Source organism: Mirounga leonina, unplaced genomic scaffold (genome assembly GCF_011800145.1).
Source record: "Mirounga leonina isolate KUSES-001 unplaced genomic scaffold, KU_Mleo_1.0 Mir_151, whole genome shotgun sequence".
Taxonomy (NCBI): domain Eukaryota; kingdom Metazoa; phylum Chordata; class Mammalia; order Carnivora; family Phocidae; genus Mirounga; species Mirounga leonina.
This window is the reverse complement of record NW_023270377.1, coordinates 97,547,458-97,564,635: the sequence shown is the minus strand read 5'-3', so window position 1 is coordinate 97,564,635 and position 17,178 is coordinate 97,547,458.

Genomic DNA, 17,178 nt, shown 5'->3' with positions numbered 1-17,178 from the left:
GGTAGCTCTATTTTCAACTTTTTGAGGAACCTCCATACTGTTTTCCAGAGTGGCTGCACCAGCTTGCATTCCCACCAACAGTGTAGGAAGGTTCCCCTTTCTCCGCATCCCCGCCAACATCTGTTATTTCCTGACTTGTTAATTTTAGCCATTCTGACTGGTGTGAGGTGGTATCTCATTGAGGTTTTGATTTGGATTTCCCTGATGCCAAGCAATATTGAGCACTTTTTCATGTGTCTGTTGGCCATCTGGATGTCTTCTTTGGAAAAATGCCTGTTCATGTCTTCTGCCCATTTCTTGATTGGATTCTTTGTTCTTTGGGTGTTGAGTTTGATGAGTTCTTTATAGATTTTGGATACTGGCCCTTTATCTGACATGTCATTTGCAAATATCTTCTCCCATTCTGTCGGTTGTCTTTTGGTTTTGTTGACTGTTTCCTTTGCTTTGTAAAAGCTTTTTATCTTGATGAAGTCCCAATAGTTCATTTTTGCCCTTGCTTCCCTTGCCTTTGGTGATGTTTCTAGGAAGAAGTTGCTGCAGCTGAGGTCGAAGAGGTTGCTGCCTGTGTTCTCCTTTAGGATTTTGATGGACTCCTGTCTCACATTTAGGTCTTTCAACCATTTTGAGTCTATTTTTGTGTGTGGTGTAAGGAAATGCTCATGGATTGGAAGAACAAATATTGTGAAGATGTCAATGCTACCCAGAGCAATCTACATATTTAATGCAATCCCTATCAAAATACCATCCACTTTTTTCAAAGAAATGGAACAAATAATCCTAAAATTTGTATGGAACCAGAAAAGACCCCGCATAGCCAGAGGAATGTTGAAAAAGAAAAGCAAAGCTGACGGCATCACAATTCCTGACTTCCAGCTCTATTACAAAGCTGTCATCATCAAGACAGCACGGTACTGGCACAAAAACAGGCACATAGATCAATGGAACAGAACAGAGATCCCAGAAATGGACCCTCAACTCTATGGTCAACTAATCTTTGACAAAGCAGGAAAGAATGTCCAATGGAAAAAAGACAGTCTCTTCAACAAATAGTGTTGGGAAAATTGGATAGCCACATGCAGAAGAATGAGGGCAATACTATTTTAAAGCTAGAATACAATGCCCAGTTAAACTATGTTTATTCTGCACCACTGAACCACATTATCAGTTCAAAATTGTTGGTTACCTCAGGTCTAGTACTGTCAATTTCCCTTTCTACAGTTACACAATCGATCCAAGTTGTTTTTGTTTTTGTTTTTTACTATAGACTGTGCCTTATGTGCATGGAGTTCTTCATTTCTGTGTCTGTTTTTATGTCCAATGATTTCTGTTTCTATGTGTCCAAAATTCCATTGCACAAATTTGCTGGTTTCTATACCTCTGGTGCCTAGAACAGTGCCCCACTTAACATATATTTGATGGATTAATAAATATCCTAATGGATAAAGAGCCATAGCTCTCCTGTGCATTTCCCTTCCAGTGGGATCAGATGTTTCAATCTCTTTTTCGGAAACCAGGCTACCTTTCTAAGAAAGGGAAGGAAAAATATCTTCTAGCCTCAGCATTCCATCACTGCTATTTTAAAGATGTTGCCTTTATGTGTACTTCCTGATGATTACTACACAGAGCCACACTACCAAGGGTCTGTTTGATCAGAGGGCTGAGCTTTATGTACCTGGAGAAGGCTTTGTTCTCTAACTGCTTCACGCCCATCATAGGTAGCTTACTCATTTCTCCTGACTTCTTCGCATTCCCTGTTCTGTGCTTGGATCACAGGCTCCAGACACCTAAGTCAATAAACAAAACACTTATTCTCAGAAATATTATGAATATTGCTATCTTATTTTTAAAGAACACATCTGAGCATGCACTAATGCAGCAAAGCATTCTTACGAATGGCTAAAGCAGTGGTTCTATGAGGAGAGGTATAGAGGGAATTTCTGTAATAAGTCATCCCAGAGCAAGAGTGTCCTTTTCTGTTTGCTTTCATGCAAAATGAGATAAAATGTAGGCATCAATATATCATTTCCGGACTGAAAGCAAAGTTATGAAGAGGTGAGAGGTTAGGAGGTGGATGGTAATGCAGGTAGAAATGGATTTCCTTCACTTTCTTTTACTTGGAACATGCACATTGTTTCCCTTTGTAGCAGCGTAATACCTAAGGAGATGATCACGTCACTCTCTTTCCAATCTTACTTTAGTGCTCTGAGTAAACAACCAGTACACACTTCTCCATGTGTGTCTGGGAATTTGTCTGGGCTTTGGAGCCATTACTCCCCTACCAGTCAGGGGTGGCTCCTTCACACAGAACTCTCACCTTAAATTCTTTCATTTTAGTTTCTCTCTTGGATCATAACCCTTCTAGGTACCAGGAAGGTTAGAGATTGTTAACTCTTACTTTTGATTTCTTTTTTCAGTTGGGAGCAAAAAATAATAGCAATGTTTTTTGTCAAGGCTTTCATTGAAGTTTTCTAAAGCAAAAATATACTTCTTTGAAAATATAGAAGGTTGTCACCATTTAGAAAAACCACCAGTAATTTCCTTTTTTTTTTAAAGATTTTATTTATTTATTTCAGAGAGAGAGAATGAGAGAGCGCACATGAGAGGGGGGAGGGGCAGAGGGAGAAGCAGACTCCCTGCCGAGCAGGGAGCCCGATGCGGGACTCAATCCCGGGACTCCAGGATCATGACCTGAGCCGAAGGCAGTCGCTTAACCAACTGAGCCACCCAGGCGCCCACCACCAGTAATTTATTTAAGATATAAACTTTAGTGCCTAAAGAGATAAACTGAAAATGGCACCAAGAATTTATTCTACCCCCAGAGGAAAAAAAAACAATGTTTTGTATTAAAACAGAAATATTTCTGGCATAATCCCACCAATATCTCTAAATCTAGAGAGGTAAAGAAAACATGGGAAATCCACAGATCTATTATGGACTGAATTGTGTCCTTTCAAATGCATATGTTGAAGCCCTAACCCCCAATGGTATTGTATTTGGAGATGAACCCTTTAAAGAGGTCACTAAGGTTAAATGAAATCCTCTCCCCCTCAATACACTTGACTCTGTAGCATCCCAGTTTTTATAAATTCTATGAATTTTAATTCTATGAAATACAAATCTCATTATCTTGTCTTAGAATCTCTTGGAGGCGATATCACAACCTTTATAAGTTATGGTGTCCCAAACTCCTCTTAGCCACTTACTCATTTGATCAATGCTTATTGAGCACCTACTATCTGAAAGATCTAGGCATTAGGATACATTTGTGATGAGAAGTAAACAGACTCAAATTCCTGTCTATGGAGTTATATTCTAGCAAAATGTGCCTCAACATAAACTCATCTTCTCTCTAATTCACAATAGAACTGAATCTAATGGGAGCACCTGGGTGGCTCAGTCAGTTAATAGTCCAAATCTTGATTTGGGCTCAGGTCATGATCTCAGGGTCATGGGATTAGCCCCATGTTGGACTCCACACTGAGCATGGAGCCTGCTTAAGATTCTCTCTCTCCCTCTCCCTCTGTCCCTTCCCCACCCCACCCCGGCTCACACACTCTCTTTCAAAAAAAAAAAAAAAAAGAAAGAAAGAAAAAAGAAACTAAACTAAATGTAATGGTAATAGGACTAACTTAAAAAAAAAATCTCCAATTAAAGTCATGTGCAACAAATTTCATACCTATACGATTCTTGGAAATAGTGCAGAATAACTGAAAATGTTTTATATTGCTATTTGAAAATATCTTCAAAATGAAGATTATGTAAAAGGGTTGAAGTTTGTACTTATATTAAGAATTTAATATGGTTTGTGTGCAGATTTATGATAGTTTCTTTTATTCTTTTCTTTCAAATTCACAGCCCAGTAAAACGGCAATTCAAAAAATGTGTAATTTTAAGATATGCCAATCATTGTAAAATAAGATTCTAGTTCAGAAAAAGGGGCTTTTTCTGATGAAGTCTGGGTCAACATACTGCCACAATTTCTAGTTGAAAAATTAAAATGTCAGTCAATCATCGTATGTTTCCAAATATCTGGATACTTGACACTACATAGACAAAGCTTATGGGTGAGGAACTGAACTTTTATATTTATATTTTTTTAACAAGGATATATATCAAAGTAATGCCATCACAGAACTCTCTCAGCTCAGATTAGTTCCATCAAGTTAAAAAAAAAAAAAGAAAGAAAGAAAGAAAAGGAAAAAAAAAAACCAAAAAACTCCGTAGTGAGAAATTCCTGGCTACAGCCTGTTCTGATGAAACTCCATGGATAGTCACAGCACAATTATTCTTTTAACCCTTCATCATTTCCCCTTCAACCTCCAAGTTAAAAAAAAAAATAGATGAACTCATATCTATCATGTCATCTTAGACTAAAGTAATTTTACTCTCCTCAGAACACTGTACCACAGTGAGTTGATTGCCTTTAAAGTGATCTTCACATGCAAATCAATTTAAATTGAATTCAGAAAAAATTCCAAGGAATTCACCATCTAACCTAAAAATAAATTATGTATTATATATACCACATATAGCTATAGCTGGTATATATAATTCTGTATGCAATATATTTTATATATTTAATCACACATACATGAGAAATTTGAGGGAGGAAGAGGAATATGGACAGGTAAGCATGAGGTAGATTGCAAATGGGTACTGTTCTTGACATGCTTCTATTTTGGGGATTTTACTGAAAATAATTCACCTTTCAATAGCTTTGTATGATAACATGCATGATTTTACCTAAATCCTTCCATGAGCCTCAAATTGAAGATACAAAAGTTCTTCTGAATAGACCTTAACAGTTCTGCTACAAATATGCTCTCTCTCTTAGAGTACTTATATTATTTCACTTAATATTACATTTATTTATACAGAATTGTCATACAATATAATATTTGAATCTCTGAGAGATATTTATACTCCCACACCATTTAAATGAAGTCATCTGAGACAAGAGATGAATTGGCCACAAAGCAGCTAGAAGAAGCCCTCAGTGTAAGGCAACTCTGTCAGGCTTCAAAACATACAAAAGTAGAGGTCACCCCCTAGGTCACTAAAAATGTCATCATTTATTCCCTGAGAAAATTGAAAGTTGACCAAAGACATCTTATAATTTTGAAAATGCCTGTCTGTGATCTATATCCTTTCGGCCCCTACTCCTTACCATTGCCACGCTGATTAATACGGGCTTGGAAAAGTTCAATGCAACCCATTAACACTTTGATGAAAAGGTTTTTCCTTTCCTCTCCTTCTTCTATTCTCTTGACACTATAGTAATAAATTACTGTGTCTTGGAAGAGCTCCTGAATTTAATCTTCTATGAAAAAGTTTTAATTAATTTTCTTTACCTTGAAATTTCTTCTGTTTCTATGCCCTTGGGAGAGCTTAATAAATATTTCTGTATCATTCCTTGATTTAAATTGATATTAGAGTAATATTTAGGGGATTACATTTATCCTTAACTTTTTTTTTTTTATTTTGAGTCCCTAATATAAAGAGAAAGTGGACCTTTTAATTGACTATTTAATTGATTCATTATTTTTGGAAATTTCCTTGTCATCACATCCATGATCATTTTTATTATTTTCCTAACCCATCTATTGTTATTTTGCTTACCTAGTTGGAAAAAAATAATAAAGGGTATTGCTTTTCTTTTATTTTCATATGGACCTTCCAAAATCAGTGACTCAATCAAGTCAAAATATGTATTTAAAAAGAATTAGGCTAATAAGGTTGTGCTCACTTTTATACCTTTAGCTAGTCATGTGACATAAATAAAACTTCTAGACTTCCTCTTTCTTTAGTCTTTTGCCTGATAAGTACAGAGAATCAGATATGATAATTTTGAGGACTTCACATTTATAATGACCTGTTATTCTAAACCATAGTCAGTATAGCTAAGCAGATGCTCATATTTTATTCTATATTTTGGCTGTATGTTCTTTAAAAATATTCATAATGACAAAGTACACCTTTTAAAATTTATATGTGAAATTGAGTTTTGCTATCTTGGAGATAAGACCAAAACCTATATAACCTAGAGTTGCAAGAATGGAAATAACAAATTCTCCAATTAGGTTATAGTCAGAAAGTGTTGACAGTGTCCCATCTTTGTAGGATATCAGTTTGAAACTCACGCCTCAGCGGTACATTGAATTCCAATATTGTATCAGGCCATCATCAGGTCCTGGTGTGCTGTAGATGATAGAACATCTTTGCTGTAGAATGGGTCCCTTGATTATGCAGGATCTAGTGCCAATGGATCAAATATTCTGTGAGCTCCTGAATAGTGAGTAGTCCTAGCTTAGGTCTTGTGAACAGGTAAAGTGAACTCATTCCAAGAATATATTTTTAGGGGCACCTGGGTGGCTCAGTCGTTAAGTGTCTGCCTTCGGCTCAGGTCATGATCCCAGGGTCCTGGGATCGAGCTCTGCATCGGGCTCCTTGCTTCACGGGAAGCCTGCTTCTCCCTCTCCCACTCCCCCTGCTTGTGTTCCCTCTCTCGCTGAGTCTGTCTCTGTCAAATGAATAAATATAAAATCTTTAAAAAAAAAAAGAATATATTTTTATTTCACCCTAGATAAATTGCTATGTCTTCTACAGTGGAAGGGTTTCAATGCAGTCAACTTGACACAAGATGGCTGGTTGGTCTGTTTGAGGAACGGTGCTCTGTGATGGTGCCATCAGGGTTAATTTCTGTTTCTTATAGTTAGAGCAACAGAATGAGTTAATTCGGCTTTGGGAAGAGGGATGCCTTGCTTTGAAGTTTGTGCCTAATCTCCATCTCAACCAACATAGCTACTTGTTAATGACTCAATTATTCCAGCACTGGTATGGCCAGCTGTCTGCTCTGGACTAGCTCAGTTATTTTGTTATTTGATTTTTTAAAATGTTCTCTGGTACATCTCTCTGGTGAGCATTAACATGTGATACAACACTCTTTATACCTTATGCCCATTCTCACAGGTCCATCCATGTGTCTCTTCTGTAGTTGTTCTTCTTCCCATCTTCCAATATATCTCCTCCTTGAACAACCAGTCCATGAATCCATATAAATTCTAACCTCAAGACCTATCTGTTTCCAGAAAATGTAGATGGCCAGATGAGCCACCGGGAATTTTGCACTTTTTCCCCTCTGTTGCTGTCTTCCCAGGGTATGTCTATAGTACAACTGCCATCCATTTTCAGCTTGCATGAATTACTGGCTTCTTCACCCATACGCTATCTTGAAATTTTTCCTTTTTGGTCAGTGAATCCAAAGTGATCTCCTGTACAGCTCTTTGTGAGATCCAAGGGAAAGGATCTGGTGCAAAATTGGTAGATATCATGGGGATCTAGGCCACTTCCTCTGAAGACTTTTTGAGTCCAATGGTCCAATTCAGGAATGGGTATATTACTTACATCTTATGACTGGTTGGTGCTGGGCCTGCCCAGTCTATGATGTGGTGGGTCTGACAAAAACCAACTCATGGCAGTTCTGTTTACACAGTAAGTTTGTGTCCCATTATCAGGCAATCTGTCTCTACCAGTGCCAATCAGCATACCAAGAACAGTTTTCTAAAAAGGTTATAATTCTCTGCTTCAGATGGAAGAGACTTGCTCCAGAACAACAGAGGTCTGTATTGTGATTCTCCTTTGGTCCTTGCCATAAACTCTCCATGGATTTTTTTCCCAACACACATGTCTCTAATACCATGGAGTCCACTGCCCAAATGGCAACACCTCTTGCAGCTCAACCTGGACTTGCTTCAAAGCCCTTACTTGCTCTGGGCCCTACTCAAAGTTAGAGCCTTATATGGCACCAAATATTCCCAGGTGTGGAATATGCTGTCTCCAAAACCCAGAAAGACCTACAGTATGCTATGCTTTTGTCTTAGCAGTGAGAGATACAAGATGGAATCATTTGTCTTTAGCTTGGAAAGGAAAACTATGTACTGTTAACTGTCTCCTTAAGTCTATGTCAGATTCCTGGCTTCCTCTCTGATTTTCTGCTTTTTACAACAATAAGCAACAGTGCCCAACTTTATTTTAGCCTCTATCCTTTCAGGAGCCTATCATTCCCATTGCTATACTGTAGTCTAGTTATGTAAAAGCATCTCCTACCATCAGCTATGGACTTTAGAAGACATCTAACATAAGGCTTCTCAGTGCTGGGGTCTCTCCTACCAACACATACTTTCTTGTTTTGGTGAATGCACTGTCCACCAGGAGCATTCTTCTGGGTATCTCAGTCTTGCATAATATATCCACTCTAGCATAACCAATTCTCTTAGCCTTCTGATCCGTTCTTCCACTATCTGTCACAGTGGTTCAGGTATTTCTATTTCACCTACTGTGTTCTACTGGTTTCCACTTATTAGTGCTATCTCCAAGGGTCCTTGGCAGAGTGTAAAATCCTATAAACCAGAAAAGGGATCTTCATGAACAAACTCCCTGTTACCCAACTTCATGTTTTACCCCTCAATCTAGAAGTTTCAGAATCCATTCTGATAAATACACTCCCAATTTTGCCTGTACATGTTGGCTAGTTCTGCAAGTCACTCAGGATACAGCCTTTTCTCTCCTTATAAGGCAATTATCTGGCTCCATTATGTTCCTTTAATGGTGTAGTGGCCAAAAGGTAGTTGGAGCAGACTGAGAAAGACCTATAGTTACCTTCAAGTCTGGGGATAGTACATGGTTCATCACTGATGGCCATAGGAACTCAAAATTCTTAAGTGCATCATCCCAGTGTGAATGTCCCTAAGTTCACATTTTAGGTTTCCTTTTCTTTCCAACAAGGGTCTTTACTTTGTTGTTGTTTTTTTTAAAAGATTTATTTATTTATTTGAGAGAGCGAGAATGAGAGAGAGTACATGAGAGGGGGGAGAGTCAGAGGGAGAAGCAGGCTCCTCGCTGAGCAGGGAGCCTGATGCGGGACTCGATCCCGGGACTCCAGGATCATGACCTGAGCTGAAGGCAGTCGCTTAACCAACTGAGCCACCCAGGCGCCCAAGGGTCTTTACTTTGGAGGAGCAGACCTACTGGGACTAAAAATTCAACCTTCTCCTGAGTTTCACTGCAATTCTGTTTATGGCCTGGGAATTGCTCTGAGGTTTTCCTGCTTTCCCACTGCAGGAGGTGATAGTCTCCTTACATACTGCCAAGAAACATTTCTGGTTTTCACATGTAACATTTAATTATTCATTTATCACCCTTAGCCCCTTATTAATTTTATCTACAGCATTAATTGCTCCCATCAACACCCATCTACTTACATTGCCTTATAATTACTTTTTTGTTTCTGTTAATCATAAATGTCGAAAGCATCAAACCCCAGTGAATTTCCCTTTCACTGGTAACACCTGGGACTGGAGAAGAATAAGACATGCTTTTATATTTGAGAATTGGGGGGATTGGTGCAGCTATGCTGGTCTTGAGTCTGCTGAACTGTTGACCCTATGTCTCTCTGGAGAAAGAAACTTGGAACAGTTCTTTGTTCTTACCTCAAAGCCCACAGTCTTCAATTATCCTCAGTAGCCTGATAGTAATAGGACTATGTGAATGCATTTACCTTATATCACTGCTAGGTTTTACTTCAGTGAAAACCTTCTGAAAATCTTTGGATATGAAAACTTTAATATACAGATATCTATGCTGAGGCTAGTTATACAATTAGCTTAATGATTCCTACTCTCACTTAATTAAATGGGATTTAAAATAAAAGGGGGGCACAAGAAACAAGAGACTAAGTAAACCAGTTTATTGCTTGTACTACCCTAGGAAGTACCGTAAAACATTTTCCAATGATTAAACTAAAGTTAAATTGTGATGTGGGGGATATTTGTCATTAGCTATTTCCTATCTTGTTTTAAAAATCATCCCTACTCCTGGGTGATTAGACGTTCTTGGGTCCCATATTTTAGTGCATGGAATGATGCTATTAATTTATTCTTTGTATAAAAATAATGGTAACTTTTTGGATAATTTATTTTTATTATTTTTTTAAAACAAAAACTTAACAAATTAAAAACAAGCCAATAAAAATAACCAAAAACAAACAAAGTAAAACACATCTTTTTATTGGTCACCTATTGCTGCATAATAAAGCACCCCCAAACTCAGTGACATACAGCAGTACAGAGTTATCATGCTGACAAGCTTCAGGTCAACTGGGGTATATCTGCCTCAGAATGTCTGTGAACTGAGGAAAATGGCTTGGCCTCATGTCTCTTACTCTAAGACTAGTAGATTTCCAGGGAAGAAGGTAGGAATGGGAAATAAGATACACAGAATAAAACCTAATTGATAATTTGGGATATAGATTGGACACATAATTACTTTATCTTTTAAAGCATTTGAGAAAGTCAAAATTGTAAATGCTATTTTTATGAATTTATTCAGTCAATAATATTTAAGAATATTTATTTAGTACATATTTATATGTCACATGCCAGGCATGGTGCTAAATCCCAGGGATTCAAAGTTGAATAAAGTAGACACTTTCTTTTCCATTAGGGAGCTTACATTTTGATGAGTTTAAGAATGTGTGTTCCAGCTAAAAACCTAGATTCTCATGGGGCTAACTTTTTTACATGTGGTTAAATTTAAATTTGGGTAAATTTATATAAGTAAAACTGTAGTTTTTACTATGAAAAAGAGAGTTTAAGATTTTTCATTCTTAAATTATAAGATTACATAATACACAATTAATTTTAATATATCACTAACTTGCTGTGTAATTTTGAGCCATTCACTTATTTTACCCTCACCAGTTTCCTTGTATGTAACATAAAATAATGTGATGGGAAATCTTGATTCTCCTAGCTGAAAGTATTCTCTCATTCCTCACGGGTACCATTCAAAGATTAACCTCTTAAATTTCCATCCTTACCATTTTCTCTAGTTCTTTCATCAGCATCAGGATACAAGAAAGGCAGAAAGTCATATGATTTCCTATTTGCCTTTGTCAGTGATTTTTAAACTTCAGTACTACACCAGCTTACTTGTCTATTCAGGTTTACCAGTGTTGAAAGTCTATAGTGCTCTATTATTCTCTTCGGTAGGATTCTATCTGCTTTGCAGAGGTGGATTGGAGATAGCTGCAAATTCTGTCATGCTCCTCACATTGGGAGGTGGAATTGATTTCCCTTTTCCTTAAATCTAGACTGGCCCGGTGACTGCTTACCCAGTAGAATGCAGTAGAAGCAATGCTGTGCAACTTCTGGCAACCCTTTAAAAAGACAGGTAAAATCTGCTCCATCCTTACTGGAAGGCTGTGTCTTGTGATACTACACCTCAGGCCCCAGCTGGCATGCTATGAGAAGCACAAGCCACATGCACAGGTCACAATAACAGCCCCAGATAAGATCATGGCCAACAGCCCTAGCTAAGCACTGAGTGGACTGCCAGCATGAACTGCCAGTCATGTGAATGAATCATCTTGGTTGCTCAGCTCAGCAAGTGCTCAGCTGTCTCCAGCCTCAGCTGGCACCTAATTCCAACTACATGAAGAATGCTAAGTGAGTACATCCCCAGAAATATGAAAGATAATAGTAACTTATTGATTTAGGCTATTAAATATTTGAGGTGTTTTATCATGCAGCAAATACATAATTCAAACAGGCATCTTCAGAGAAACTTATTTTCATGGGTGCTTTCTCAAGGCCTCACATGTAATTTACTATTCATAATTTTGTACTGTTTTCCATAAAAAGTCCCCTCCAGGTGCATAAGCTTTCTGTAACCTCTCTTCTAATCTACTTCCTAGTGTGCTTCTTCCATTCTTCCCTTACCGACCCCCCATCCCACCAATGCCACTACCCCTTGAGTAGACCTTGGTAACTTAGAAAATGCTAGTATTCTGTAGTTGTAAAAATGTGCATTCTAAGTTACATACTTTGAGTTCAAGTTAGCCATCTGTAGGGAAAATGTGTCCCTATAGCATTGAGTAGCAGCTTATCAAAGTCATGTATTTCCTCTAGCACCTGGCCTTGCTTGTAGTTTACAGTATGTACTCAGTAAACATTTACTTCTCTTTCCCAAGCTCTGTCTTCAATGTTATGTCTATTGACGACTGCCTTGCAGAGTGGCACTGACAACTACAATTGACCTCCACCTCATCTCTACCCCACAGTGGGTCCTGGTCACCGAAAACATAAAATCTTCACTTGATGACAGTGCCTAGAGCTCATTAGGCTTAACTCTTCCAAGCACTGGAATCTGATTACTGTATGGAAACAAAATCTCTGATGGTTGTTTTTAGAAGATCCTGCTTCAAACAATAGTGTGTTTAATTAACACAATTTATATCAAGTCACACAGAGACTTTTGCACATTCTCACACTGTAGCATATTTACCCAAAATAGACAACCTAATTACTTAAGAAAATTGGCTGTATTTGCAGACTTGAAGTGTTATAAGAAAAAATGAGCTGCAATTATAAAACAGAGAAGGATGGGAAAATGACAAATTCTTACTATTTTTGTCTTTAAAATGTTAATTAAGACATAGAGTCCACAAGTTTTGTGGAGTGTAATACAAGTGAATGAATAAATCTCTTCAACATGGATCAAGGGGAAATACATCTTTTTTTGGCTTACTTATCTAAAATTCATGAATCCCAAGAAATTATTGCTGAGTATCCAATACATAGTGACAAAGAGGGGCAGCACTGGCTGTCTCTCATCCACATGTAGAAGTTGGTGCTCAATACAGGAAGAAATTTTGCTGGAAAGTTATTTAATCAAATTAAGAAGGGATATGATAAATGTAATCATTACCAACGAAAATTTCTTAGAGTTCAATAAGAGGAAGGTATTAATTTTAACTTCACTCTCTGGTAGCCTTCTGTGATTCTACTTTTCTAATGCAAATTACTTAGGAAGAAGAACAAAGGGATAGAAGGGAAGGTAGGAATAGACTTTAAAAATATTGAGGAAACCATAATTTTTCACAGAGGTCATCTATTTAAATTATTATTATTATTTAGAGAGAAGGAGAGAGAAAGACAGGAGATAGGGAGAAAGAATGGGGGGAGGGGCAGAAGGAGAGGGAGAGAGAGAATCCCAAGCAGGCTCCATGTTCAGCACGGAGCCTGACGTGGGGCTCGATCTCAGGACCCTGAAGTCATGACCTGAACCAAAATCAAGAGTCTGACTCTTAACCTACTGAGCCACCCAGATGCCCGTATTTAATTATTTTTACTAGTTTTTAATTTTTGTTAAATTAACTAAGTAGTAACCAACAGGGCTGGTCAGAGAAACAAAGAGAAGTATCTTTTATTCTTCCAAAAATATTTATTGAATAGTTATTATGTTCAGTGCACTGTGCCTGGTATTAGGAAAGATAAAATGAATAAATGAGACCTACTCCCTCTTCTTAGAGTTTTGTTTGGGGGCTGGGAAAAAATAAATTAATAAATCATATGATGCAATAAAGTATTGCACTAAAAGATGTAAGTTGAAAATGCTATGAGAACATAGGAGGGACCATCATTTCTAACCTGGCAAGGAGGAGGTAATAAAAGAAGTGATATTTGACTGAACTTAGCCATTATAACTCTGGTGATCAGCCCCATTCTTTTTTTTTTTAAGATTTATTTATTCATTTGAAGTGGGGGAGGGGCAGAAGGAGAGAATCTCAAGCAGACTCCATGTTGAGTGCGGAGCCTGTCATGGGGCTCAATCTCATGAGCCTGAGATCATGACCTGATCCAAAATCAAGAGTCGGATGCTTAACCAACTGAGCCACCCAGGCGCCCCAGCCCCATTCTTGACATTACAGTGAGTGATCAGTAAATATATATTGAATCATTAAATGCAATGATTAAAAAGGAGTTTTCCAAGAAGGGAACACTGTGAAAGGATGATAACACAAAAGGTTGACTTGTAATTTCAAACTCAACAAGAATCAGAAATCTTACTCAGCATCAAGTTTTACTAATAATTTCAAGGTTACAGCTTAAATCACATGTTATATACAAGGCATGGAGCAGCCAGATTGCTCCCCAAGTCCTTTATCACCATGTTAGAATGTGCTGTGGCCAACTGATGTGGAACATCATCACAAAAGGGGCTATTTAGGTTATAAAACATCCCTAATTTTTACTTGAATACTTGTAAAGCTTATACCAGATTCTTATGCTCTATTAAGCCTTACAGTTTCCTTTAAAGTATTTAATTTACCAATAAGGATGGACCTGGTACATCATGCTAAAAGCATTTCATAGATAAGGACTCTCATGCTCCTAAGGACTATCACTACATTTCTATGGAGTTCTGCTCCTAGCATGTTAACAAGGGGATTTGGTCAAGTCATCTTATTCTTTATTTCCTAGGTGGGTTAGGGACAACATAGATTACAAGTTGCTGTAACATAATCATTTTAAAAATGGGAAAGCAGAACGACAGATTATTCAGACGGTTAGATAGATCAGTAAGATTAATAGGATGATTTATTAAGGTCTTTGGTACTTTGTTTCCTATATTTTATTTTAAGAATTGGCTTTGTAATCAGAGTGACATGAATGCCAATCCTGATTTCACCATCTTAGGTAGGTTATTTAAGCTTTATTAGCAATAATTTCCTCATCTCTAAATTGTAAAAAACATGGGTGCCTGGGTGATTTGGTCGGTTGAGCGTCTAACTCTTGATTTTGGCTCTGATCCTGATCTCAGGGTCGTGAGATCAAGCCCAGAATGGGCTCGGCCCTTAGCAGGGAGTCTCCTCTCCTTCTCCCTCTCCTTTGGCCCCTCCCCCTGCTCTCTCTCTCTCTCAAATAAATAAATCTTAAAAAAATAAATTGTAAAAAACAAAAATATTGACCTTACCACATTGTTATGAAAATTAAATAAGGTAGAAAACACTGAACATAATGCTAAATATATGCTAGGTGTTCAAGAAATACTTTTCCATCCTTCATTCCACCCAAATTACTAGTGCTTTCATCCAAATTATTGCATAAACCACAAGGCTGCTTATTCCAATTATTCATTGCCACATGACTTGGTTTTGAATGGCAGGTTTTCCTTTCCCATGCCTTACCATCTCATTACTCCACATACCAATCAACTAGATACCCATTTTTTATATTTGATAGTTTGGTTCCCCAACCAAATTATAGGCTTCAGGAATTCTGGAGGTATTTATTATTTATTGATTTTGAAATATATATTATTTATATTTGAAATATTTGTTAATATTAGATATATTTTGACATTTATAACAATTATTTTATTCATTTATAGGTCTTCATTATATCATTGAAGATACTAAGACTCAAAAAATTTAAGCTATTATATTTGCCTGTTAGCTCAGAGAAGAATAGGTCTAGATCCAGATTTTATTGGTTTTTATATTGCAGCCAATATTCCACTGATCAATACCCTACTCTGGTCAGTTACCTAAGCAGGCAGAGGTTTCAGGTTGAGGGGAGTTATGAGATTGTTGAAAAACATGATACTCGTCACAGCTCTAGTTACAAGTATACCCTCTTTGATTAATTACTAGCACTGACATTAAAGAAAGAATTACATAATCTCACATTTACTCCTTATATAAACATAATACCTTATTAATAATATAGGGACAAAAATACCAAAAGTTTATAAACCTATATTTTCTTTTATAATCAGCTCTGTAGCATCAGAGAAGCATATCTGAACAAAGTTCTTTTCTTTTTCAGCATTTTTAGAGATATCTCAGGGTATAGAAAGATTATCAGATTACCAGTAGTGCCATGATAATTTTTAAATGATAGTTTTCTATTTAATTCAGGAGATGGTTGAGATACAAAATTCAATTATATTAGTTGGATGCAAATGGTTATCATAAAAATGCTATTCTATCTCTTTGGAGATAATTAACACTTCATCTTAGATTGCCTTTGCTGCAGTGATGTTGTCTAATTTATTGTAAATGTTTAAACTTTACAGCATGTCTAATTGCCATTAATTCCCAATCTCTTAAAATATTTAAAATAATTGAGAGTATAGGCTTTGGAGTATGCTAATTATTTTCAATAGAAAAGGAATTTAATTTAATTTTTAATTAAATTAATTTTAATAATTGGAATTAATAATGGGTTCCAGGCTATGGGGGTAACATAAACTAAAACCTCATGGATAGTCTGGGTTTGTCACTATGAAAACAGCATTCAAAAAGTCAATGGTCTCATAAAGTATGAGTAAAAATTAAAATTAAATTGCAAAATCTAACAGAGAAAACAGGATCATAAAATACAAATGGAAATTACTATGGAAACCTACTGTATAAAAATTATATGAAATATTTGTAGAGAAAAATAAAAAGTGAAATGGATGAAATTAGAAAGAATAATGCTCGAATAGAAATCAGTTGGTGGGAAATAACATGTATGTAAAAAGAATCCAACCAATGGAACAGAATCTGAGCCCTGAAGCCAACCTACACAGAAGAAGGAACTCGATACATGACAGAGGTGGTGTTGCAATTACTCTAGAAATGATAGTCTTTATCACAAAAGATCCTGGAATAATTGGATATTCACATAGGAAAAAAAAAGTTATTTTTAGTTTTCTCTTCACACTATCTCAACAGTATCATACAAATCAATTTTGTGTGCATGAAAACCTCAAATATGAAAAGCAATACTTTAAAACTTTTTAGATATAATCATTATTTTCTAATATAGGATTTTTAAACCAGATGCAACAGAACACATACTATTAAAGAACTGATTGATATATTTAATTTTATTAAAACTGAAAGCAAAAAAATGCATAACCAAATTGACAAACAACAAAAAAAACTTCTGTTCGTCTAAAACCACCATGAAGAAATGAAAAGCCAAATCTTAGCCAGGAGGAAGGATCTACAGTATATATAATAACAATGATTGATATTATAAATATATTTTTTAAAAAGATTTCTACAATGGGGTGCTGGGTGGCTCAGTCGTTAAGCAGCTGCTTTCGGCTCAGGTCATGTTCTCAGGGTCTTGGGATCGAGCCCCGCATCCTCCGCGGGAGGCCTGCTTCTCCCTCTCCCACTGCCCCTGCTTGTGTTCCCTCTCTAGCTGTGTCTCTCTCTGTCAAATAAATAAATAAAATTCTACAAAAAATAGTTTTAAAATCTACATTAGAACATATCAGAAATATGAATAGACAATTGAAATGAAGAGAAAAATGTATGGCTCATAAACATGAAACGATGCA